Raw genomic sequence first — 27962 nt, forward strand, 5'->3', positions numbered from 1 at the left:
AATTACTATTACTAAAATAAACAATTACAAATTTGAAGTAAGCATCATGCATACTCTTCTCTTAGATTCATATCTAAATGCAAGATGGTATTTTTTCTTGGTGTTTAAGATTACAATAACATTATGGTATCCAAAAAGCATTACTCGTTAATCTCTTAAGAAGAGTATAAAAAATGCCTTATTTCTGAGTCTGAGCAGCAGTCCATGTAGCCCCACAGTCTGTCTGCAAACAATCAAAAAGCAGACAGTGCCCAGACAAAGCACATTAGCCTGACTACTCTCCCTGAGCTTCGAGATTTAATCTATCAGGGATGTTTGATTGCACATAACTATTTCTTTAGTATCCACTTACTGGATCCATGCTATCCATGAATTTCCCTAAACTATTTTTATATTTGCTTATACTGTCTGCCTCTAAAGTATCCTGGGGAAACAAATTCCAGAAGTTCACTATTTGCTGCACAAAGTACTTTCTTTTGTCTGTTATAGGCCAATCTCCCAGGAGTCTCATCAAGTGACTCATCTTCTGTATTGTGGGATTTGGTGAACAGTTCAACTCATTCACTGCTTCCATAATTTTGTAAATCTTAGATATTTCTCCCTTCAACCTCTGCACATTGATGAATACTTCTGTTTTCATTTGTCAGTCAACTAGTCCAAAAACACTGGTTTTGTTTTTCTCTTTAGCCTCTCTTTAAAATCAAGCATCAAGAAGCAAGAACTGACAGCATCATTTAAGGGTTTTATACTCTTACACTGTTAAGGCAGATATATATTTTGAATATTTTCTTGGCTTTTCAGCTTTGGAATTATAATTTAGACCAGCGGAAAAACTAATGAACAGAAATGCTTTATTTAGGAAAAGTCTAACACTTTTCAGAGCCTACTGTTTGCCACAAGGTCATCTATAAACATTTTCCCTGGAAGAGTTCAGTTACATGCAGTCCAGCATTGGACAATAGTAAAGAAGTGTTTTAGAAAGCTGATCTTTGTTCTTAGGAGTTGATGTTAATCATAGTTTAATTTTTCTTCTCACAGTACTGGAATTTCATATTGCTTTGTTAAAAGGAAAACCATGCAAAGAATTAAAAAATATCAAACCAAAGACCTTAAAAGAAATTATCTGAATCACCTGCAAAAGAAAAGGGCACTGCCCTCATTAATACTTATGTAGCATTCAGTAACCTCACAGCACTGAGTCAATTAACATCTTATTAAACTGGTGTATTTCTCTCATTCTACTTCTCAAGTATATTTTCCTATTTCATGTTCCTAAGCCACAAAATGGTCATTCAATATTAATTCTTGAAAAATCCCTCAGAATTCTTCTTCAACCATTTTAAATATTGTTAGAGAACCTAATTCTGTGTCTGGCCATAACAGCAACTTCCTTGTGCTTCCCTCGGGTGTTTGCAGGAACACAAGCATCTGAACAGCCTATTGAGTCTTGTATTGTTAAGAAATACTTGGCAAGTAGGGGAATTTTTGTATTTCTTTTTCTGAGACACTAAGTGCTTCAAAGGAAGTATTTCTGACTTCGCTTTACATATCTCACATTATGAGAGTGGAAAAAAATAGATCTTTTTGTATAGCAACAGAAAATCCCAGCATGCTGGTATTTCTGGAAAGAAAAGTGTTATCATCATGATCAGATGGTTCTAAATAAGTGAGAGTACAGTGATAGGAAGCCAAAGAAAAGACTTCTAATCATAATAGTCTGAGACAGACACAAAACTCTAAATTCTTATTTACAAACCACAGAATAGAGGAAGAAAACATCAATAAAAATAAAAGCAGTTTCTACTTAAAAAATGAAATTTATAATTTAGGTTCAAAACACAGCAAAGTACATGTTTCTACACATATTTTGAAATTATGAATATCAGGTTCTGCCTGCCTTAGCAAAACATAAGCCATTTATCAGCCACAAGCTCGGGTATGGGAAAGTAAAAAAAAGGTCAATTGGGAATGTATCACTACTTGGGCATTACTCTGAAAATTGTCATTACGTTTTTCAATATATATTTTAAAATTGAAATTTTATAGGCATCATGAGAAGCAAAATGATCAAAACTTCAGTCTAATGTCTTGTAGAATTAATCTACGTAAATAGTATGGATTGCTATTTCAAATTATTAACATTAGGTTCCATAGGTTGGTCACTCAAACCAGTAGAAAATATTTTTGTTTCCACAGAAATTCTGCTATTTCTTTGGGGAATTTTCTTCCCCTTTGCTTAAGTATGAAAGAAAAGTTAGTCATGAATAACACCCATAATCAAAATGTCACAATACACAACATATATTTTTAGCAGCGAACCATGTAGAAACTGCATTTTATGATGCAGATCCAAGAGAAGAAAAACAACATGAGTACACTGGGGATTTCAGAGGGGAAAAAATTGGAGACCCATTCAATCTGAATAGTCTGCACTTCAAATGGATCTTTTGTTGAATAAAAAAATTGTTAGGGAAAAGAAAAAATACTTCCCCTGATAGGATTCTGAGACCATTCAGAGAGAGACTTTGAATCCCTTTTTTTGGGCTAGCACTGTGCCCGTAAACCACAACTGAGCAGAAAAAAATGACATTGCAAAAAGGACTTAAATGTGTCAGTTCTTCTGTTCAGAGAAAATGTCCATCAACCAAAAACACCTGACAGGTAAAGGTGATGGACAAGAATGGAGAAGACTAAAACTAGTACTGATAAAACAGTGAGTTCAGTAAGTCTAAGCTGTCCATTATACAATGGTATGTATTTCCCCAGGCACTATACTTGGGAAGCAATTGAAAGGGTCTTGATCTTTTCACATATGGGAAAATCACTTGGAAGTTTGGGTTACTCATTCACTTTGTTCCACGTGTGTCAAGAATAATAACACTTGTTCACTTTGCAGTGTGGTATTAGCCAAAAAGAGGTCCTCCATATTCTTGTCATTTTGTTCTGGAAAGAACATAATATAGTTGTAACATAACTTCTGCATAGAAGACTTTACTATCCATATAGAGAAGCTGGCAAAAGGTAGGGAAGAATAAGAATTATTATACACATTTAGTAGACTGGGCTGTAACAAAGATTGATAGGTTTGTGCAAGGCTCTTCAACAAAACTCAGATATCCTAAGTGTCAGACAAGACTCTATCTTCCTTATTTGACCACTCATATGGTTTTATTTATTTATTTTATTTGCTATAGCTGTAATTATTCTCTTGATTTTTCCCATCAGTACCTGTTGGTACTATGATACATTAAGAGAAAATAATTTCTATACGCTCTTCTAATAGCTTCAGTGTACAATACTAAGTCCTATCTTCTAATATTTCTTCTTCAGCACTAGAAAAAACCCAAAACAACAACAGTTTTGCCTGAACCGGGACCAGTGGACCTCAAGGAGAATTACTGTTATTAATGTTTCCACAAGCTTCTTCCTTCAAGGATATAGGTAAGTGGATCTTCAGGGTTTTTTTCTCAGAGGAATGAAGGTAAATCACAACACAACATGAGGTATGAGAAAAATAGCATGGTTTTGGTGCCACACCAAGCCAGCCATAACTACCAGCAGCAAGAGCTTCTATCTCAGATGTTGGACCTTGTTCACCTCTTCAGTGGCCACAGGTATGCATCATGGCCACTGCGAATGTGTCTGTGTGAAGAACAAGTACTGGCACATACCAGAGGAGTAATCAAGGGTCTGCATATTTTACTGGGGAGTAGGGCTGGAATGGAGAGACTCCTATCCCAGTTGCCATGCTTTAAAATGCATATAGTTCCCAACAATTCAAGGGCAGTTCAAAGGAGCCAACTTTCCCTGCCTTTCTTTCAGATGAGCTGCTCCAGCACAACTCCCTCTCAGTCACAACCTGTCACTTTGCCTGAGCATTAAATCTGTAATTAATTCCTCATGCCCAGCTATGAAAGCAAACAGCGCTGTATAAACCCCAGCAAGCCATTCTCCCTGTCATAGCAGAGAATCTTTACAACAGAAAAAGAAATAATGTGACAGACATGTGACAGCTCAAAAAACCCCTGCAAACCTTTGATTTAAAGCAAAATAATGCACACATTAATTTCTTGAGAGGACACCCTTAGAACTCTGTTATATTGCACTGGCCTTTGAAATAAATAAAGCAGGTAAGGAAGTGTTACATAGGAAAGTAAAGCAGTCATCACTAGGTAATTCCCAGCTCTTCCTCCTATTCAGTGAATTAGCTAATATTTATTTTAGAAGAGGCACAATCATATTTTGTTATCTCCTATTGGTAAAATTCCTAAGACATAAAAGCATGGTATGCACTTTTCTCCTGTAGTGCATATCCAGTTCATTCTTCAGCTTCTCACCTGATGAGTTACAACAAGCACCTCACCATAGAAAATCAGTAGAAAGCAATAACCAGCAACACAGCTGGTATGTCTGATATAATCCTCATATCTAAAAATTTACCTGCTATATTGCTATGAAAATACTACAGCACTTGCTGTACTAAGAAAAAGCAAAGTATAAGCAATACCAAAACTATCTAACAGTAGAGTTATCAAGGAGAAAGTGGGAAGCAGAATTTCTAACCTAGTTTTCACACTGCTAACACTAAGCAAATTCTGAGTTATGCCAGTAACAGCTTAAAAACAGATATTGGGAAACATTTAAACAAATATTAAATTTACATAAGTCAAACCAGTCATTTTTATATCAGACTATTGTAGCTTTAGTTATTTCTTTTTTGTTGTTCTTTTAATTCTTATATTCCTACAGGCCTTTATCTGCCTTTTGTACACTTCCTCCCTTCCTTTATATTTCCTCAAGGGAAAGGCTGACAAACATTAGACCTATTCCACAGCTTTAAGGTTTCTCAACAACCCTAAGAAATACTTAGTGACACATGCACCTAGTAAAGGTTTAGTGGAGTCTGTCCAATAAATTCTTAGTGTCCGGTCAGGTTGAACACACCATAAAATGTTGAGCACTATGTCACTGTGCTACAGCCCTTTTGTAGAGCCATACTCTTTAAGTTCCATGTCATCTTTGCTCTCTTCATGGAACCTCATTCACTCCCAACAGCCAGCAAAAGATTCCTCCATACCTCAGAGATACGAGATACAGCCATTTCATACACTGGATTGCAAACTTTAGCTTTGTGAAAAGCACATTAAAGCATGTTCCTCTGTCAACACAGCCCTCTGCTGCTATACATACCTGCTTCTCTAGAATGACAGCCTTTCAGATAACAAATATAGTGGCTCTGAGAGCATATTAGGAGAGGCACCAACACCTAAAAGGTAGGTGACAAGTTGTTAAATTGGTGAAGGTATCGGATTTTTCAGGCTGAAGATATTAGGAAATTTTCTTTTTTTTTCCAGGCAGGAAGCTACCACTCCAGACTTGCTTGATCCTTCTGGAGTTAGAGATTATAAGGAAACCATACGTACATGTGCATGATATACATACCATAAATAGACCTAAAGTGCAAAAAAATGGATGGCAGCCTTTGAACACAGTGAAAAAAAAAATCATGAAAACCCTTAAAGGTCTGGAATGGGTAAATTATAGCATAAGCTACCAGTAAAGGAACATTTCTAGGTCCATAACATAAGCATTAGCATTTATTACCACTACTGTATCACACACACAATAAAAGAAAATACAAAACCTAAGGAAGACAAACAGCAGCAAAGAAAACTAAATACTTTAGAGTGAACTTTTCTAGCTCCAGATTAATTGTAAGAGACAAGATATTTTATAGACTGGTCAGTAATAGGAATGGACAAGTACATAAGGTTCTGATGTACAGACAATTTGTATTCAGATGATATTTAGATGATGCATAAGGTACAATTACAATTCTTAGTTTTCTGTAGATTTCCATGACATCAAGTATTCATTAATAAAACATAGCACTTCAGTCTCATATTTAAATTTAAAGCATTTATGGTAGTTATGACACTCAACGCTCAGTCTTGACTGCTGTACATTTTGAAGATAGATCACATAAAGATCTTCAGTCCCTACTCAGAAAATACAACATATGAAATGGATATTATGCATTATTTTAACTTTGTAAAAATATGGAATTAAAAGAAAAGGAAAATAATTTGCTCTATAACAACCAGGAAGCACTTGGGAACTATTTACCCCTGCTCCTTACAAGCCAGCAAGCAAACAAGCAAATTATGTTCTGATAAAGTGCTTCTACATGCAGGAGGCCCAGTTAGTGCATTCCTTTATGAACAAGTTTGGAATTCAAGAATACTGAATTCAGTGTGAAATTTTTCTCACTTATCAAATGTCTGGGAAATGGAAGTGTTTTCTGGAAGACCAGAAAAGGCTTCTGCAGGACTTGGTTGGACCTATCAACCTGCTAGAAGCAGGAGTGGCAGAGCCAAAGAATTCCTCATTAGTCCTTGTGTGTTTTCTGCACAGATAACACTTCACTGAAAAATCATCAGACAAATATGAATAGTCTGATTAATAATAGCTAATGCATCTGCAGGGAGAAAACCTTGAGAAAAGCCTGAATTTCATATTTCATTACCTCTTGTACCAGCTTTATATTTTTATGCTTGCTATGCATATTATTAATCCCAGGATTTTAAGACAGAAAGGAAAGAAGAAGGTAAAAAGGTAAACTGAAGAAATATCAAGAATATAAACAGGACATTTCTTCAACTAGATATTACATTTATTTTCAGTATGGTCAGTACATGCTCAGCAATGTATAAATATGATGACAGTATCTTTACCTCAAAGGGCTTAAATCTTGCACAATAACATACCTACCTTGCAAAGCTAGAGAGCTCAGAATACAGAATTTTATAATTTCTAAATCATGGATTGGATTGAGTTGGAAGAGACCTCAAAGATCATCTAGTACAAATTCCCCTGCCATGGAGTCACTGGTTCAAATTTCTCATGACTTCCAAAATTTAAATCTGGCCTATTATGGGTCAGAAAATATTTTTGGATATTCTTTCCTCCACAAAAAACCTACTGTCATGAGATTCAATCTATCAAAAATCCTATCAGCTACCAAAATCTGAACAAGCAAAAAGTCTAAAACATTGCTCAGGTTACTGTCTTGCCTTCAGGGTACAAATGGTCACAGGATATGGGATATAGAAAGGAAACAAGATAGAGATTACTCAACTTGTTTAAAAAATACCTAAGGATTTGAATACACCAACATAAAGAAATTCAAATTGATAAACCATATAGCTCCTTCTTATCATACATTACATATCAAATACTTTTTTATTATTACTACAAGCTTTTGAAGAAATGACACCTTCTTGGAGGAGTGCACTGTGACAGTTATTGTTGCTATGGGAACTATAATATTAAAATTTGTGATTTATGCACACATATTCTCAAATTTAATGCTGCTTTCATGTAATATTTGATAATAAATTTTCTCTTTCCCCAGCGGTCTTCTATGGACTACTTTCTTAGAAGAGGTAGATTGCTCACCTGGGTGAATTTTTGCCCTTTTTGATGTTAAGGGTAGTTCTACTTTCATTGGAAGGGCATCATTTCAGCCCAGACCTCTGCACCAAATACGTTTCTTAGGAATATGCCTGAATATCTGTTTCTAGTCTCATTTATGAACAACAGAAAAGGGGAGAGAGAAAGAAATAGAAAAAGCATGGACACAGGAAGTGAAGACAAAGAAGGAAATCAAGTGAAAGTCACAAAGCAAGAAATCAAGAAAGCAAGCAAGTCTTCTGTTCCATGTCAGATTTGTATGCTTTATGTAATTTCTTTGGCAATTTTCCCATAATTCAGTTTCACAATATAAATCCAAATGTAATATAATCAGGACAGTTCTTATGTCTCAAGCACTAACTGGCATGGTTTCTGTCAATGACCCTTTGTCTGTTCTTTTTAAAAAATAAGTCAGACATTTCATAAAGCTCTAATATGAGTTCAGATGTGCTGTGATAGCTGGGCATATCTAGAGGAAATAGTGTCTGAAGAGAGAGCAGTAATGGCAAACATTTTGACATAAAAATTTATGGCCCTGTCTGCTTTACTTTGCCATTTACAGACTCTGACATGGAATTTCGCTACTTCAAGTGAGCATTTTAAGGGGCTTAGTCACCTTCTAAGTATCTGTTAGTGCTGTACAAATGGAGATGCACTTAAGCTTCATGAAGGCCTGCTCAGCTCTGAAAGTAACTATCTAGCCCTATAAATGTGTGTGTGCATGTTTGTGTACACATATATATCTATATATGCACTTCTGTGTGATGCAGAGGAACTATGTATTCTTTGGCTATGCCAGTCTCCAACTAACAATAAGTAATGACAGAGATGATTTTTTTTTAAAATGAGATGAATGAATAAGAATATTTAGTATATTGTAAACTCCTGTGAGTGACTTTCAGAAAACCTGACTCTCACATTTCATAGTCAGCAGGAGCACTAGATATTTGTCACCTTTGAAAGCTGAAGACTATGTCAATCTCCAAATGTCAGGCTACTTTTTCATTTATTTGGTATTTATATATCTTTAAGAGGACAAAGATGAGCGATGGGGTCAAAGTAATGAATAAATGAGAATGATAAAACTCCTACTCTCTCAGCCTTATCTGACAAACCTAAGAAATAGCCTTTCAGTAAATACCCTCCCAGAAGACTGGTGTGCCTACAGAACACACTGTAAAAGACTTTAGGTTGCCTTAGGTGTTAAACTCTGTGGTGAACTATTCAACAAATAATTGAGCAGCATCTTGCAAAAGAGATATTTTTTATGTTCTTGGAACAATCAGTGAAATGCACACAGTACAAGAAAAAAGTAAACTAGAGTAGTTTCAAGGAAATAACTTTATATATGACATTGATTTTATTCTTCCATAATGTTTATAATGCATAAAGCCTTTAGAAAACAAAACATAGATTAGAAATATTGAAAATTTAAAAATTAATCCTGTTGTAGAATCTATAATGAGAGCAAACTCTTTTTTAACTTTGTTGCTCCTGAAAATAATAAAAATCTATCAGCCTTCATATATCCACTCCTTTCCTACATAATTCACTAACATTTGAACTGCTTGAAAAGACCAGAGAAACACATCGAAGGTTCAAAAAGCTGACAATACTACATTATTTAATACATATCATTCTTACTGGTATTTTAAAATCCCAATGTAGTTTTCTACTGTACACTCAATAAACTGGTGAAACACAGCTTTTAGCACAGTTCCAGTTGATTCTTTTGTTAGATCACATTGGTTTTCCTCTCTAGAGTTGCCCAGATAAATTTATTAAAATTCTTTAAAATTTACATTTAAAAATTAAATTTTAACTTGTTTTTAGTTTGCTTGTTTATTACTTACTTAAACATATACTTCTGATCTATGGCAATGCAATCTATCTTCTCACACAAACTTACTTACGGTACATCTTGAGTCACTTCAGCCACCCAGCTCATATTCTGTGGACTTCATATCCCCATATAAGATAATCTGGTCTTCTCTTTCTTTACCAGAAGGAAGGTTGGGTTCTACATCAGGGAGGACAATGTTCTTAAACCCACTTTATGAGTCACTGGGATGAGGCCCATAGTACAGCTTTCAGTAAAACTATATTTGTATATAATTTGTGTCTGAATTTAAAATTTTCTCAACTAGAAAGTCAAGGTTCAATTGTTCAGCATTGTTTATCCAACCCTTAGAAATTTTGCACTTGTCCAGACTACTATTTTCTGCTCCTTGCTGTAAGAAAGTGCACTAGTGATATCTGCCTACATTCAAGGTTTTTCAAAATAATAGTCTCCTTGGAATTTATTCTTGGAAAACTGGGAGATAAGTGATGTAGGCTGGCTGCAGATCTATGTCTCTGCTGATACAATTTAATCTATTACAGTCCAATTCATTCTCACAGAATAGGATGAGTTGCAAGGGACCCAACCAAGCATGACCAAGTCCAACCCTTAGCCCTGCACAGGACCATCTCCAAGAGTCACATCATGTGCTGCAGAGTACTGTCCAAATGCTTCTTGAACTCGGGAAGGCTTGCCCTCTGGGCAAAGAACCTTTTTTCTAATATCCAGCCTAAACCTCTCCTGACACAACTTCAGGTTATTTCCTCAGTGTCTATGCCTCCTCTTCTGCTCACGAGGAAGTTGTAACTGCAATGAGGTCTCCCCTCAGTCTCTTCTTCTCCAGGCTGAACAGACCAAGTGACCTCAGCATCTCCTCATGCGGCTTCCCCTCCAACCCCTTCACCATTTTTGTTGCCCTCCTTTGGATACTCTTAGAATAGCTTAATGTCTTTCCTACATTGCAGTGTCCAGAGCTGCACACAATATTCAAGGTGAGGTTGACCCAGTGCAGAGCAGAGCAGGGGGACAATCCCCTCCCTCAGCAGGCTGGTGATGCTTTTCCTGATGCCCCCCAGGACACGGTTGGCCCTCCTGGCTGCCAGGGCACTGCTGACTCATATTCAACTTGTCATCAACCAGGACCCCCAGGTCCCTTTCCTCAGGGCTGCTCTCCAGTCTCTTGTTCCCTATTATATACACAGGACCATGGTTGCTCCATCCCAGGTGCAGAATCCAGCACTTTGCCTTGTTCAACTTCATATGGTTGGTGATTGTCCAGCCCTTTAATTTGTCGAGGTCTCTCTACAGGGCCGCCCTGTCTTCAAGGGAGTCAACAGCTCCTCCCAGTTTTGTGTCATCTGCAAACTTGCTTAGTATCCCTTCCAGTCCTGTGTCCAAGTCATTGATGAAGATGTTGAAGAGCACATGACCTGAGATGGAGCCCTGTGGAACCCCACTAGTGACAGGTCACAAGTCTGATGTTGTCCCATTCACTCTAGCCCTCTGTGCTTGACCTGTGAGCCAATTGCTCACCTATCACATGATGTGTTTATCCAGCTGTGCTGGACATCTTGTCTTGTCACATTTTACCAATATCTCTAACTTTTGCAGCACATGCCTGGCTCTTTCTCAGACGCTATCACACTTCATGCTTTTGTGACAAGTCACTAAAAGGTGAATAGTATATATTGAGCATATACCAAATAAATATTAACAGATGTACTTTTCATCACATGATAGTGCTTGACATGCATATTATTTAATCAAGGTCCCTAATCAATATTCTTTTAAAATTTGCTCAGTAATTTGTCAGTATTATTTGCTTCATTTTGTTCCTTGTTTTTGTAGAATTATCAATTGCTAGCCAGTAGATAAAACCCTAACAGAATCTTTTCTCATTGCTATGTATTTTGTAAAGATTATAGCCTTATAACAAATATTTAAGTTTCAATTTTGAAAAAACCCTTATGCAAATATTCTAATTAGAAAAACCCCATTTTTATTATTGCAAATATCATGATTAGGTCACATCTTACAGAAAGGAGCATCAATTTCAAAATAATTAGATTTTTGTCCTCTAAGATGTTAAAAACAGCCATGAAGATTTGAGTGTCATTGTTAGATATTCTATTAATACATTGATTTGGCTTCCACTTAACTAAATTTAAAAGTTACAAACTTATTTTAAATTCATTACTATCAAAGGAGACACATTCAGATCAATTATAATTCATTGCATCTATCTTAGCAACCTATTTTATGCAACATAATTTTACACATCAAAAGTAGGAGGTAGACTTGTGATTTTTGGAGGAAACACTCAAAGGGAAAGCAAATTGGAACAGGAAATTTTAACTCCTCAATCAATGATTGTGACAGTAACACAGTATCTCACACATTCTACCAAAGTCTCAGAATATATTTTTTGTTGCACAGAAGAAATTAGGAAAGGGGCACAACACTGTTCATTTAATTTTGCCTTGTAAGGAGCAACTCATGATAAAATTGAAAATAAATGTGACTTTATGAAAGCAATCAAAAAAACAGCACGCCTTGCTTTAAAGATGGGGAGAATGCATAAATTTTTTTACAGAACGTGTAAACAAAAGTGTAGGGAAAAAAGAACATGTACAAAGGAATAGCACAACTTTGCAGGCTTCAAATAAGTAAGGATGAAGAACGATAGCAGTGGAAAGACAAAAGGACCTAAAAAATTAGACCAAATAGCTCAATTAAAAAAAAAATGGGAAAAGAAAGCAAAAGAAAGTGTACTCAATTAATTAATAGCCACTAAATTTACAGAGGACAATAAACTATGACTTTTTTGTCACAGTGATGAGAGAAAGCTGACAGACTCAATATTTTATTAGCCTCAGCCTTCACAAAAAATAATTCATTATCAAATACATAATTAAAATAATTTTAATGAGGAGCTAGGATCATAAACCTGAATAAAGAAGGAAAGTGTTTTATATGATATAACTGAATGTATGCAAAAAGGTAAAGCAGAATGAAGTTCCCTTAGATAAGTCCATGAAACAAAAGTGATTATCTAGAGATTAATCAACAGGATGTTAAGCAATAGTGAGTAACTTAATAACCTTTCTGCGTTCATTTTCTACTAAAGATTTAAGTCATTATAGCTAATCAAAAACAAAATATAAGATAATATTGATGGAAAAGAAAGACAAGTATACTAGAAAGATGTAATACAGAGATGTATTAAGAGATGTATTTCATATAAAACATGAGGGAAATGGACAATTCACTTGACCTATCAGCTGCTGATGTCCCAGCTAGACTACCACATCTAACTTAGGAAAAAGTGGAATCTACTGTAGAGAATCCAGGATAGAGCAAACAACCGATACAAGGTTTCTAAAATAGATGTAGATCTCAGTGCAGGTAAAGTGATGCCTCTGGGAAAAGATAAAAAAAGCCATGTCCTAATTTTACTCACACAGGGATGAGCTCTGATCTAATTGTTACCACTCAGTAAAGGTATAATTGGGAAAATTATTGCTAGTTTGAACAAAGGTCTGCTCAATGTCTATTAGCAGTCAAATCCATTGTCATTTATAGTAAAGAATGGTGGGAAAACCCCAAAACACTAATTTTGTTAATATATAAAACTGTGGTATATCTCATCCTGAATACTGTCTGCATCTTGGCATTACCACAACCCAGGTGCAGAACTTTGCACTTGGCCTTGTTGAACTTTATGAGGTTTGCACAGACCCACCTCTCCAGCCTGTCCGGGTCCCTCTGCATGGCATCTGCTCCCTCCAGCATGTTGACTGCACCACACAGATTGGTGTTAACAACTTTGCTGAGGGTGCACTCAATGCCACTGTCCATGTCACTGACAAAGATGTTACAGAGTGCACCAGGTGTTTTGGATGATACAAGCTTCAAAGTGTTTGAAAAGTGATCAAAGCCATAAAGGAAGAGTTGAGTGAAAAGTTTATTCCAAGACATCATCAGCCTCAAGTTAGAACATTGCTCAAAGCCAGGATGATATTCTGGAGAAGTGTCCCTATGCACCTGCCTTCTCTTCAGGTTCCCCTCTGACGTAGTAGGGTAATTCTTGGATAAATAAGATCTATCAGGGAAAATAGAAGGCCCTTAGATTTTTTTAGTCTGAAAAAATGACACTAAGTGCAAGAAGTAGTGCACATAAACTTCAGTATTGTATGAAATTGTTTAGAAGGAAAAATGATAAATTTATTCAATAACTTTAGAGGCAAAAGAAAATAATAGCTTAATTGTCACTAACATAATTTACTATTATGAAATATGGAATAGTCTTTCTAGGGAGGTTGTAGGCTAGATTTCAGCAAGGTTTAGACATGCAAGACAGGCAAACATTTGTTAGAATATAGTTGATCTTTCTTCCTTGCCAAAAAAATTGATTAGACCATTCTTTGAGCTTCATTTCTATTTTATGACTACTATTTCCACTAGAATAGATGAAAAATTAAAGATGCACCCTTTAAAAAATTACAAAGTTAATTAAATTAATTAAGTAAAGGTTTAAGAGAACATTTCTGTTGCTTCATTCTTTCAAACAATGTGATGAATAGAACTTAAGGTTTTATAATAAAAATATTCCGGCATTTTTTATAATTTAAAATACATTAGATATTCCCGAGTGATGGAAAATTAAACATGAGCATAGAACTGAGCCTCACTGGATGAATTTTAGCAGAAGATCACCTCTTGAATAAAGGGAGAAACTCCAGTATAATTTCATACAAAGTCAGTTTTGTGGATAAATACAGCATACTTCAGGCTCCAGGGCTACTCAACCAGTGCTTTTCAGTTCAAAAGAACTCAAAAAACACCAAAACATTAAATAAGAAAGCATTTTTTTTGAATTAACCAAATTTAAACTTCTAATGAAAGGGAAAAACCATTTCTAGAAAACTCATCACAAATAATTAACAGTGGATCTCTAGCAGTAATATTTTTAAATACTAAAATAATCAATCAAGAAGGACTAAAGTAGGTATTTTTTTCTGCACAGAGTTTATACCAAAAGATGGGAAAGAAGGAAGAAAAGAAAGGAATGGAACTGCTTTCCCTCTATAAAGGAATTAAAAGAAAATTTCTGGTAAAATAAGTGTTCGAGAGAATTTTTCTGAAGGCACTATTGTGTAAAATTTCCTGCAGATAAAAAGCAATTTAAATAAATAGATAGATAGATAGATAGATAGATAGATAGATAGATAGATAGATAAAAGCTCTGGTTAATTGTTTTCTAATTTCAATACATTTTAGTCATCTTTTGGGAAATATATATATGTATGTATAAAATATCAACAAAAGAAACCCCACAGTGTAGCACTGAGCAGCACTGAACTTGTTATGGGAGGAGAACTATCTCTGTCATCTGTGGTTTACATAGTTCAGTCATAACCAACTTACGAAATTTCTTGGAAAAGGACATAGAAAGGTGATATGTCTACTCTATGCTGATGCTTTTCATAATGATAATTGTTCACCAAATATAGTACCTGATAAGAAGTTAACATTGCTTTGAATGGTAATTGCTTTAACAGAGATACCTGAGCATTACACGGGGTTCATCTTCCCCAGCACATCCCACCTTAGGATTTCTACTTTGTAATTCATATCCCAGTGGACTGTGCCCCTTCCTCACACCTGATAATATTTTAAAAGATTTCATGGAACTATTCATTCTCATAGGATGCCATGGGTGCTTCACAAAGCTCTGTATATGAGGCTGCTGGGGATGCTATCTGCTGCAGCTGACCCTGGTTGGGCAGGGAAGCTGGATTAGATGACCTCTAGAGGTCACTTACAACCTTGTCCATAATTGTGATTCTGTGATAATCTATGAGATCATGAATGGGTTTAGGAGATTTATTAAAATAAATATATATTAAAAATAAATCTATGTTTGAAAAGTCTTTTGAAAAATCATTATAAAAAAATGTCCCAATCTCTGCTTCCCTTAAAGATTAGACAGAAGACATGCTATTTTCCCAATCATATTCCCTCTTCTTTTTCCCTAGGAATTTTAGAAAAAGGAAATTATGTTAAACAAAACAAAAGAAAAAAAAATCCACTGTTCAAAACAGATAAATGCCTCATTAAGCAGCAATCAGGACTGATCTTTTCAGTCAGTATGATTTATGATTTTTTTTTTGTTTTCTGCTGTTCACCAACAAATAAAAGAACTGCTCTGGAACTAATCCCTGAGGGGAGAAAGTGTACACAGAACAAGCACAATTTTAAAACTCCAAGGCTACCTTTAGAATAAAACTATGCAAAATATTAATTAATTTTCATTGCATATTATTTGAAATAGTATTATGTAATTATTCAGTCCTACTGAAGTGTGTGTGTTCTGCCCAACCTTATCTTTACTAGTCTTTGATGAGTTCCCCATCTGACAAATGTGAAAGCAAAGAGTTTTCACAAAACTCCTTTACAGAGCTAGTGATTTCATAAAAAAGGCTAGGTTTTACAGACAGGAATCTGCACCAGATGGTGCCTACTCTTCCAGCACTGTCTGTGAATTGATAAAGTAAGGATAGCTCTTTAAACATTTTTATGAATTTTATATGGAAGGTGTTCTTTCATCATTATAGAACAACTTTTAAATCCAAATATTGTCCTCAGCCTCTCTCCCAAATGTAATGCTAAAATAAAGACAGCGTGAAATGAGTATGTGTATTCATTTTAAAACAATGAAAATAATACCTACTCTACGAGCTATAAATACTGTGTATTTTAACAGAAACAATCCTCATGTGCATATTCAGTATCATAAATTGTTTACTGAACTTGAACACCACAATTATCTCCTGTTCTTGTGAGCATAAGCAAGTTGTATTCTCTTTTGGAAGACTGATCAAATAAATGGCTATGAAAGAGGATATTTGTTATTTAGATTCCAACTGTCTGGCCATTAGTATAGAAAAGTTCTGCTTAAAAAAAAAATCCCTGAAGCTACCTTCAACTCTGTTTGTTCTGACAACTCTGATATTCTTTACCAGAAATGTAGTTCTCATGTCTTATCAGTCAATAATTAAATGCAAAAAGAATAGTATTGTTATCATCTCAAGCAAAATGTATCTAGTTGCTTGTAAAAGGTCTAAAAAACTGGTGACACGATTCATAAACATATGCTAGTGGCATGACATGTCTCATTCTATCTTTACCAAATAAATTGGATCTACATCATTTCTGAGAGATAATTGTCTATGCTCTTTCTTAAAAAATCTCTAAGTATTCCTATTATGTGAAGGTTGAACTTTTTCGTATAAGCAACTACTAGATTGTGTGAGGGTGGAACCAGATATAAACAGGTAACTGAAAGAGTAATCACAAGGAAAGTACTAGATAGCTGGTAGACATTAGACAAGCAAATACATTTTGAGTTCTATATTATAAGAAATTTTGGGTGGTCTTTTTAAAATCCTGCTATCACAAACAGATCTTTTAAACAGCATTTGATGGACAGCTTTTCTGTGAAGTAGGAAAATGCACCTTAAATTAATACAAAGATTTATATTTTTCATATGTAAACATCATCATTTTATGTTTAATTATGCATGCAGCAATGCTTTTAAATTATAACTGGTGATACCTAACAGCAAAAGAATAGCTGTGTACTTAAATAACAGCCTGGAGAGAACTGCGTGAGCCAAAGGCACTGGCATCTATTTAAATATGTTATGCCATTTTCAACATAATTAGTAATCTAATTGCAACCAAAAACTTAGTCAATACACTTGTACATGTAACTAATTAGTCTGTTTAAAAGCATTTCATTTGTAGCACTTTATTCTTCATTTCCTTCCTTTGTCACAGTACTGAGGATAGATTTGATTTTCAAAAACAGCAGAAACAAGCACATAAAATTGAAAAGGGCATTACATAAAAGAAAGAACTATGGAGCAATGCACCATTAGTGCTCCCTAGAATTTCAGAAACACATTTCTTTTTTTTTTCTGAACCTATTTTAACTATTTCAATATGTGTCTTCATTACATGTGCATTATAATAGCTATGTGTTAAAAGACTTTAGGCTTTCCACATAAACAGAGTTGATTATACAGGACAGATTTCCATTGTAAACTTCATGGAAGCAGGGAATTGTAACCAAATAAAACCCTTATTTTTTGGTATTTCTAATTTGTACCATGCAGATCAGGAATAAAGATAACAGCTTTTCTATCATTATGTCCCAAGAGGTATAGAAGTTGCAGGATACAAATCAGTATACAGGCATATAAAGAAACAAGGAGAAAATAAAAATAAATAAATAAATAAAAAGGCAAAGAAGCATTTTCTTTACAGTTGCAAATATTATAAAGATCATCACAAACAGGTAAGTGAAGGATTTACAGAGCTTTGGGGTTTTTTTCCTTTTTTTTTTTTTAGTGGGAAACACCAAAGAAATTACATGGTATTTAGTTGAATTACTAAATTAGTGGTGAGAGGCAGCAGCTCCTCAGGCTGAGAAAAGGAAAAAAGTCAAGTTCAGTGCACCTCAAAACAATGCAGAAAATAATAACAGGTGGAAGAAAAACCAAAAGCTGAGTCTGGAGAATGATGATTTTCAACAAAATGACTTAGGGGTGGACCCAAAAATACAGAAGGTAAGATAAAGATAAATCTATGAGCGAGCAGACCTCCAAAGTCCCCTAATATGCACCTCCACCTGCAATAATGTATTTGCATTGGTAAAGACCAGAGAAGTCAGGTTTCAATGCTCAAGCCTAAAGATTTTCAGCCCTTACTAGGTGTTTACTGCTGAAGAGACACAGCATCTACATGCACATTTTAGAGCTATGAAATATTTATTATGATGAGAGTGATGCAAGAAGGGCTTTTGATTTTTGATTTTCACATTTTACAGATTTTATAAACACAGTAGCTGTAGCAAAGTAGATCTAGTGTGTTAATATTTCTAGCAGCTTGAGTTTAAAGTCTATCGCTATCCCCTGTCCCAGAACAGGAAGCTCAAATTCCTCAGCTGTTTAGTCTTTTGTTCAAGGCAGAAGACTGAAAAATATCAAAAAGAGACATAAACACAGGGCAGAGTGACCCAGAAGTCAGAACATTGGAAGAACTCTAAAAGCCCGAGGAAGAGGAGGACTGATGAAGAGGAGGTCTCACTGACCCCAGACTCAATTCCTGGGGGTTGAACAGGGGTGGGACTGGGGCAGGAAAAAGTTTAAATTGAAAATGTGTAAAGTGATGATTAGATGGGTCATATTACAAAAGCCATGGAAATTAAAGCTTGCTCACGTGAGCATCGATGTATTCCTGGGTGAGCCTGAGTGCTCATTAAAGTAACTACCCTCTTAACTCCTACCAAAATTTGGCATGGAATCTTTTTTTTACGGACTTTTCAGGCATCAAGAGCCTAAAAGGCACAACTGCAGCCCCATGTGAGGATTGACAAAAATCACATACAGGATTTTGGTATGGTGCCCCAAGTGAGCAGAAACACAAGCAGAGACAGCATGATACACACTGAGAAAAGAATCAGCAAGACCAGCCTGGATGTAGGGCAAATAAGAGTCCTAGAATAGATATGGAATAGGAATTGCTCACTGCATATCGACAAGAAGGGGTCAGGGACACAGTGCAAGGTTTTACTCTGGACAGCTGGAAGCAGATCTGGAGTAGAGATAATTCTGTCTGGCAGTTATGCTAATAACTTCACCTAAGGTAAACTTAATTATGGTGACAGCACAATATATAGCCATAACCCTAGTCATAAGTTCAAGAAAATAATTTATGCAGAGTATAGAGTCACAACTTAAACTTGATTCAGTGACTGGGGAGGGGGGAGAGGGGGGGAACAAAAAAAAATCAGAAAACCCTTGGATTTTATTCTAGACATAAGCTTTGAAAGCAAGGAAAAAAATAAGCTGTAGGTGACATATGAAGGAAGGATTAAAATTCAAAAGGCTAAATAAAAGAGGTTGAAAAACAAAAATTCATGAAAGAGCACAGAGGACAGAAAAATAAAAGTTGATAAAATATGATGTATCTGTGACTAGTGGAAGAAAGAAAGTTCTAGAAGAGGAATAGGGCACAATAGGAGGGAAAAGGAAGGAAACAGGAATCCCCTTCATCCAATGGAAATAATTGTATTTGCATAAAAATTAGTGGAGTTGAGAGAAGAATCATGTACATATATAGAATTTGAAAATGTTTATAATTTACTTGATTAAATATTTAATGGTAGAAAAATCCTGAAACGCAGTTATCTTCTCATGGTTGATCATTGTCTGTTTTAAGTGGAGTAGGGTTTGAGGGGAGTGTGGAGCTGCTAGAAGGTACTAACAGCACAAAAGAAAGGATGCTACCAGACAGAGAGACACCATGCAAATGCATGCTCAATCAAGCCTTCTGTTCAATGTACATTGTGCCCTTTTCCATTAACGCTATTACTTATTAGAATGACTATTGTCCAAAAGGAATTTTCCCAAGGCTCCAACAGCAACCAGGAAAAACGAAGAAAAAGGCAGTGCCCAAAGAAACAACTGGCATGCAAAATTTCTAAGGAAACAGAGGGAAAGTAAGAGAAGCATGTTCAGAAAATGTTCAAATGGCTAAATTTTTTCTCTTCTCTCTCATCCCTGGAGAAGTGCTTTTCATATATGCATATAAAAGCACTGAGTTTTCTAAATAGCTGTGCTCCCTCCTCCTCCGAGGTAGTAAGAGAAAATAAAACTTAATGTCTGCAGCAGACTTAAATTCCATTCTTCCTCATCACTTTGACTGCAGTAGTTGCTGCGTCTTTGTCTCCAGTGAGGCTGGACTCTTTTTAAACTCTCCTTAAAACGGCAGTGATGGCAGTAGAGAACCCTGCTCTTTCAGCCATTGGTACCACCAGTTAACTCTGAACACAATTTTATATATATTTTTAAAATTATGTATATATAATTATATATATGTAATTGCAAACAGATAAAAGCACATCTACTAATACTATATATTTAAGACTTACACTCTGAATATATATGTCCATGTATATTCATATTCTTTTATACAACAAAATCTCCATATGTTTTGAAGACAAAACAACAGGGAAAATTGGATTTTAAATTTGGAACATGCTTCCTAAGTTTATATCTAGACCCTCTTCAAATGGCTATCTCTGCATTGCCAGTTGCAATCACTGAAAACTGATAAAAATGTCTTTAAAACCATGACATTTTGAAAGGCTGTGATTGTGGAAAGAAATTACTTTATACTTGAGCCTTCTGCTTTCATTTTATTACCTTAGTATGGGAGCTTATAACTAAGGCAGCTCTATATCTCTAACTTTCAGTTTCCCCCATGGTACACAATATTTTAAGTTCTGAGCTTCTAACTAGCCCTTTAGTCTATTAAAATTAAGACATTCAGCCTATTGCATAATTGTAAGTCTCAGGAATACTTCCTGGCTGCCCTGTTCCATCCTAGTCCTTTGCTGGTACAAGGCCCACAGGCACATCCCATTTCATCCTTCCCTTGGGAAGGAACAAGTATACAGAGGCTAGAAAGGAGACTCAGCATGAGCTATATATGGAGCAAAGACAAGGGGACTTACATCCTATGTATCTTAGACACCATTGCTACATTTTTCCAGAGCTCTGATGATTTGAATGGAGCCATGAGTTTCCTTCTAGTGAAGAAATCTTAGGCCAAATAATCTTGAAAATACAGTCATAAGGAAGACATACACCTCTGTTTTCTTACCCCAAAACGACACAGGATGGGATAAATTCCTTCACGATAAGTGTCTATGCTATGGACATTCACACTGAATCTAACAAAAGTCTAAGGATATTTAACCATCTCTTCAAAAATTAGTTTAAGCTGGTATTAAAATCTTCTAGTGGCAGAAATACTGCAAATTTATTGCATAAAATAATATGTAGTACATAGCAGTTCTTTAGTCATCAAATTATTCATAATATTTAATGCATAGCTCTTAACAGTTCAATCCAATCAGATATTCTAATTTTGTATGTTTTCTAAAGCTATGGGGAGTAGTTAATCATATCAATCACGTAGCAAAATTTTATACATTGAAATTTGTTATCAGGTCTCCTGTATCAATCTCATATTTTCTAACTGTTCCTTTTCCTTCAGCATTTCTTCAATTATCCACTCTGTGTGCATCTTTGAGGTGTACTCAAAAATCAATCTGCAGTTTCTGCTGAGGCTTCTCCATTTCCATACTGAATAGAATAATTATCTACTATGTCCTAAAATGATGTTTCTGTTAAGTAATTAAATTTAGTTTCTGTAAAAATAGCATATTCCTGCTTACTATTCACTTTATGCTGCACAAATTCACCCTGTTCTAATCTTGTTCATAACAACTCCTAGCCAATTATCTCATACCTTGCAATTTTCATGACAAATATGATGACAAGAATGATGCCTCTTTGTGAAGTAAAAAGCACATGACAAACTACCTTATCACGTCTGTCAGGCTGCCTATATTGATGTATCAGTACAGGAAAGACATGGTCTACTATGAATTTTTATTTCTTTGTTTTAAGAGAATCTGATTTTTGACTGGGTAAATTTTTCTCAAAGTTCCTTGGAAAAAACATGTGCCCTATTCCATGCTACAGATTGGGGGGAAAAATATATATATATAAATATATATAAATATATATATATATATATATATATATATTTCTACTTTTTGTATTGGAACATACTTTGCCTTGTTTTGAATACCATCAGGATTATATTGAATATAGCATCTCCAGTTCCTAGAGGATTACTGATAACAGATAAAGACTGCAAGGGAAAAGCAGCTCTACTTTATACTGATACAGTGCCATCAATACATTCTCTTACTGACAATAAGTCCCCTAGTCTAGCGATCAAATCTACTTAATGTTTACAGTGTAAAATCTTGAATCTGGCTATTTCATTTAGACAATATTCCTCAATGAAGAGAAACAAACAGAAATTAACTACTTAATGTACACTTTCCTCAGGCTAAAAAATCTAGAACTCTCAGGTTTAATTTATTTTTGGGACGTTTCAGTGTAATAAAATTGACAAGTCATAAAAAAACTTACTTGAATATTATATCAGGGAAGAGGCACTGATGTATTTGCAGATTACAATTTTTTCAGATTTTCTTTTTTGAAGATTACTATTCCCCATTTTTTTAAAGCAATGTCCACAGAAAATGGAAAGCATTGACAGACCAGCTGTGATGTATTTACAGTCATATTAACTGTATACCATACAATCATTTATTCAGTAACATATAAAAATCCTGAAACTACTGTTTCTTAATGTCTATATAAATCAAAGTGTGTTGTCTAGACTCAAGAGAAAATTTGCTATTGCTTCTGCTACAGGCATTGCCCAAATGTTGTTATACAGTTGTTGTGGAGATGTTCCATACTGTGACAGATCTCCGGAGCCTCTTCTAGAGATGTGCAAAACCAAAATGACATCTTCACCTATCATTTTTAGTGAGTTGTGGAAATGTGTCAGGCTTTCAGGCCCTCATCCTGTCATCATTGTTGAGCTTTTCCATTTTCACAAGGACAAAATGACAAGTACTGTTCCTGGGAGCAGAGATGAAACTGTGGTTGCAACAGGACTCAGACAACAGCACAGTTTTTTCATTTAGACTTTAGTGACTGGATGTAGGAAAGAAAGAATTAATTACTTCTTTGCTGAAATGTGAATAAATTGTCTTCTGCAAAACTAAACAGCTTATTTTCTTTCAATACCTTTGTAGGTCAGAGTGCTTGTTACAACCATCCTGATCAGGTGATCAGAAATCCACTGAAGGTTTTAAATTACATAAATAAATTTTTAAAATCACGGAATATTCTGAGTTGAAAGTGATCCACAAGGATCACTGAGTCCAACTTTTAAGTGAATGGCTCATACAGGGACTGAACTTTTGACTTCAGCAGTATTAGCACCAAATTTTAACCAAAACTGAGCTAATCTCAGGGTCATGTGCTCATTAAAAAATCACTGTGAATATGAACCACCAAAAAAGCTTGGAGAAAATTATAAAACACAAAGTTATTACTTTCCTACCATCCTGGGTTCTCAAGAATTCTCATTAGCTTTAATGCACTTTAAATACTGTACAGTATTTCCTGGTATAAACATTTGGCCTTCTGTAAATTTTGTTGATGGCTTCCCTTCTTTTGAAAGTCTGAATGTCTGGGTTGCAGCACAGCGAGACATATTTTCATGACAAAGCAGTTTGTAACTGGATTTCATGTGTCTGAAATAATCTAGTTTTAAATTTAACTGGGGCCTTGATCTGCTGTAGCAAATAACATGATGTTAATGGGATTTTGGTATTATGCTGATGTGAATACGGGTTGGAGATTCATGAAGTCAGAATCCACAGAAACTTTTAAAACAACATTAAAAGTAACTGATGGTGATTTGGTCAGAAATTGAGAATCATTTTTTTTTAAATATCCCAAGATGAGTATAATCAGAACATGGCTGAGATAAAGAGATGACACATCTGTGTGAAACTGGAACTCCAGTCTGTTTTGCAAACAAGATTTCTTTTGTGAAGCTCCAATTTGAATCACAGGTTTTAGTTTGAAATTTGAGATTCATGCTGTATTGCATCTTCCATTAGGGACTACAAACTCCATTTGGTAATAAGATCTTTAGCCCTAACTTAATTACAGTATCTGAAAAGCTGACAGGGAATAAACATGACTAATGATTCTGATTTTCTCTCATCTGCTCACCTATTCAGCAATCTCTCTGCACAGAACCTTGCAGGCTGATCACAATTGATCATGTTTACATGTCTGACATCTGAAATAAGTATTGTAGCAAATCATTCTTGTATCTCTGCAGTACTTTAAAATTGAGGTAAAATTTGAAAATAAAATAACTATGTTCAATTTCATCTGAATTTAAGGGGCAATTTATGGCAAATTTCTCATTTTCAGAATAAAAGAAACATTTTGTTCTCTCTGCAGATCTACAGGGATGCAAATCCTATTTTCAGAGACGCCCTGTTCATGTCATACTTTAGCAAACAAAGCTCAACAAGAGGGACAGCAACTTAATTTGTTTTCAAATTTGCATTTATTGCCAGCTGCTGTCACTGTTAGATGGAGGGTTTCAGGTACTGGAGAACACCAGTTTAGCAATCTTTCCTTGTTTTAAGAGACAATCTGCTTCTATTTAATCTAAGCAGAATTTGTCTCCAGTGAGTAAGGAATGTTTTGAATTTCTCTTAATTAAAGGCAGTGTGTTTAAGCACATATTATACAATTTATATCTAGACTGAAAGTTTCAGTTGTCTGTGAAGTGATAACACAGAAACAAGGTTTGAAAAGATAAATCATGATTAATTTCAACCGATTTTTCAGTTCTCTTCTCAGCAGACCTCTTTTATACCTCTTGATTCCTAACAAATTTGGCAGGCCTTTTTCTCATTCATGTATACACCACATATACATATTTATGAATTACATTTATATGAGTAGATATATGTATATATATGCACTCTATATTCAGATTGAAAATCCAAGTACATTATATGAAATATTTAAAGGAGCTAATAAATTACTCTAGGCTGTCACACTAATACAATAGAACACAAATTTCTTTTCCAGAATAAAGCAGCTCTCCCAGCAATCACATGCTAAACTATGATTACAAGGCAATTACACTGGAAGCTTGTCACACACCTGAACATCAGGGATACTCTTGTTATTGACCATCCTTCAAATATCAGACAGTAAGGATACTTGGGAGACAAAAAATGGCTCAAATACAAACAGTTTGCATTCACTGCTGTTAAAGGTGTTACACTCCAAAGATGCACACCATCCCTAAGATAACTTCATGTACATGCAAGCAAATTCAAAGAAGATTTTTCATACAGTAAATGAGTCAAAGATTTAACCACAAAAGTTTGCTGGATGTTTGCCAAAACTTCAGCATGATATTTTTAATTGCTTTTCAGGATCTAATTTGTTATGAAGAGTGACTCGTGTGCCTACATTTAAGTGACTAGTGCTATTTTAGGTAGTCTGCTGAGACATCCTCATGACAAGGGCAGCTATAACACAATGTTCAAGAGAATTGTGCCTTTCTGAAACTGTAGCTTATAAAACCAGACATGATAACTAGGACATCTAAAATGCCACTGGACAGGTACGTTTAAAGCAACTGAATCCCACCTAATAAGCTTGTGAAACTTAGATTTTTTCTTTGGATATTAATGGTTGTACAGAAAGACTTTTAATTCATTCCTCAACTTTCAACAGTTAAAGACCTTTGATGGAACTATGTAAAATATGAATTACATTATCTTCTTTAACCATTGAATATACAAGATGGAAAGTGCTTATTTATAGTGGAAAAGACATGTAAAGAAGTAACCACTAAAAGAAGGAAAAACTATCCTTCATCAATATATGCTAATCTCTTACCCTTTTCCTGGCACTAAGTCAGCATCCAAAAAGTAAGTAGAGCAGAATAGAATTGAGAAGTTAAAAGATGAAACTTCCAGAAAAATCTTAAACCCTGGTAATGGATAACTCTGGGGCAAAAATCAGATGTCCAGCATACCTTGGCATGTTCAAAATGATTTTCATATGTCTGTGTATGAAAAGGTATTGTAAACAGATCTTCAAATATTTTTAAAACACTACAAAATCTGGTAAGTGCATCAAAGGACACACAGGAACAGAACACAATTACCTATGCAGAGGGTCTTACAGACTGACTTTAGCACTGATACAAAGATCTGTAGGGGCTCCCTAGCATGGAGTTGAGGACAGGGCAGGGAGAATAGAAACACAATTTCCTATCTCATTCCCTAAAAATTAAATAAGGGGGTTTGTAGGATGAGTTACACTACACTGCATTACAGTAGCTGATTAACTGTTGATGTTAATATTTCTACTGTAAATGGGTAGTTCTGTCCAGGCATAATTTCAAAGTCTTTACATCAAATAAGAGGACTCAAATTACCTATGAAATGGCCTGACTTTTTCTGTTCCTAATCAACATTAAAAAAGTAAACATTATCCACAGAGAAATGAAAGGTGCAGATGTAGTCCTGTACTTTATGGTTTGTAACATTAAGGGCTTTCCCTCTACAGTCCTGTAACATTTCACTTGTAGCACTGAACTCTGCTTCAGACTTTGTACTCCACTGACATAGCTCAAGGCAGCTGTGGCAGTACTTTTACCTTGCACTCCGAAATGGTCTCATCCTCATGGTCTTGTGTCATCAAACTGCAAGACTGATATGCTTCTGGTTCTGGGTTTCTCATCAGAATAGATTATGACTGATTTTAAAGTCACCCTTTCTCCCCCAACCCCTCTTTCACCTCTCACTTTCTAGCTTTAAGTTTATAACTTTATGATCAGGAAGTAGACAATTATTATTTAAATATCTCAGAAAAAAACCTTCCAGAAATACACATGCACAGAACTTCAAAACCAGTTAAATGAGTGCAACATCTGTACCTGAACAGTGTCCTTCAGTCAGCAACATCAGCATTAATGTGTGAGAGAAACCAGCTGGGGTACCAAGATGATCCTGTATAATCATGGTGGAGTATCTGCAGTACTAGAGAAAATGATGGGAAGAAGAATCTTGCCTGGTGATATTCCAGTCTCTTCCTTTTTCAGCTGGCCATCTGTATAGCTTTGCTTTTCTCTTTCTGTGTCTCACAATCCTTTTTTTTCCCCAAGAATGTTTTAATTTTATTTTCAAATAAAGTTTGTTTCTTTTTCATGAAGGGTGTATGTACCATCAGTTAGTGAGATCACAGGTAAGTCTGTTTGCTCAGCCTTGAGCAATGTAGAGAAACCTTCTACAAAACTCAGTAGACAAGTATGTAGCATTCTTGCTATATCTGCTATTTTTGCCCATGTTTTGGTAATCTCAACCATAATTAGTGGGGAAAAGACAAAGGATACTACTAGTTATAACAGTGAAAGAGTTTAAGTCTATGTAGCCCAGAAAGAAAAAAAGTATGAAAAATTCAGTACTAACTATACTTCTAAAATTCTCTTGGAAAAAAAAAAAAAGAGGAAAGCCGTTTGGTTAAAAGTTCTCAGGCATTTGTTACTAGTACAAAAATTGATGCAAATTTTCATATTCTAGTAGTAGAGATCTCAAAAGAACATATCTAAAGCTAATCTAACTGAACCTCTTTAAAAATCATCATTTTCCAGCAGAAGACAAAAATTAGGGATCTCTCAATAATCTCGCTGGAAACTAAATCTTTCTTTAAAGAAATACAGAAACTCAAACAAAGAATTAAATCCTAAAAGGTTTATTACATCTTTCAAATAATTCAAAATGCTCAACATTTTTTAGATAAATAGTTTGAGGAAACGTAGAAGCACAAACACTGCAGCCAAACATCAGCAAGTTCTTTCAACTAACTATCTAAATCTGAAAATATAAAAACACATAGATGAATATTCTCTTTATATGAAAGGAAATGCAGCAGTTCACTACCTTCTTTAATTGCCTTGCATACATATAAAAAACTGAGCCCTTTTCTATCCCATGTGACAGAGCTCTTGATAGAGATCAGCAAGCACTTCATATTATAGCATAACATCTGTCTCCTAAACAAAGAAATTAGAATTAACATCAGTGAAATAAAAC

The 27962-nt window shown here is 35.1% G+C and overlaps 1 protein-coding gene across 5 annotated transcripts in view; it reads right to left on the bottom strand.

The window, feature by feature from the left end:
• Positions 1–27962, bottom strand: part of IMMP2L (inner mitochondrial membrane peptidase subunit 2) — a 444206-nt gene that overhangs the window by 121458 nt on the left and 294786 nt on the right. The gene's annotated exons all lie outside the window — the stretch shown is intronic.

The sequence above is a fragment of the Pithys albifrons genome, chromosome 3 (assembly GCF_047495875.1).
Source record: "Pithys albifrons albifrons isolate INPA30051 chromosome 3, PitAlb_v1, whole genome shotgun sequence".
NCBI classification, from domain to species: domain Eukaryota; kingdom Metazoa; phylum Chordata; class Aves; order Passeriformes; family Thamnophilidae; genus Pithys; species Pithys albifrons.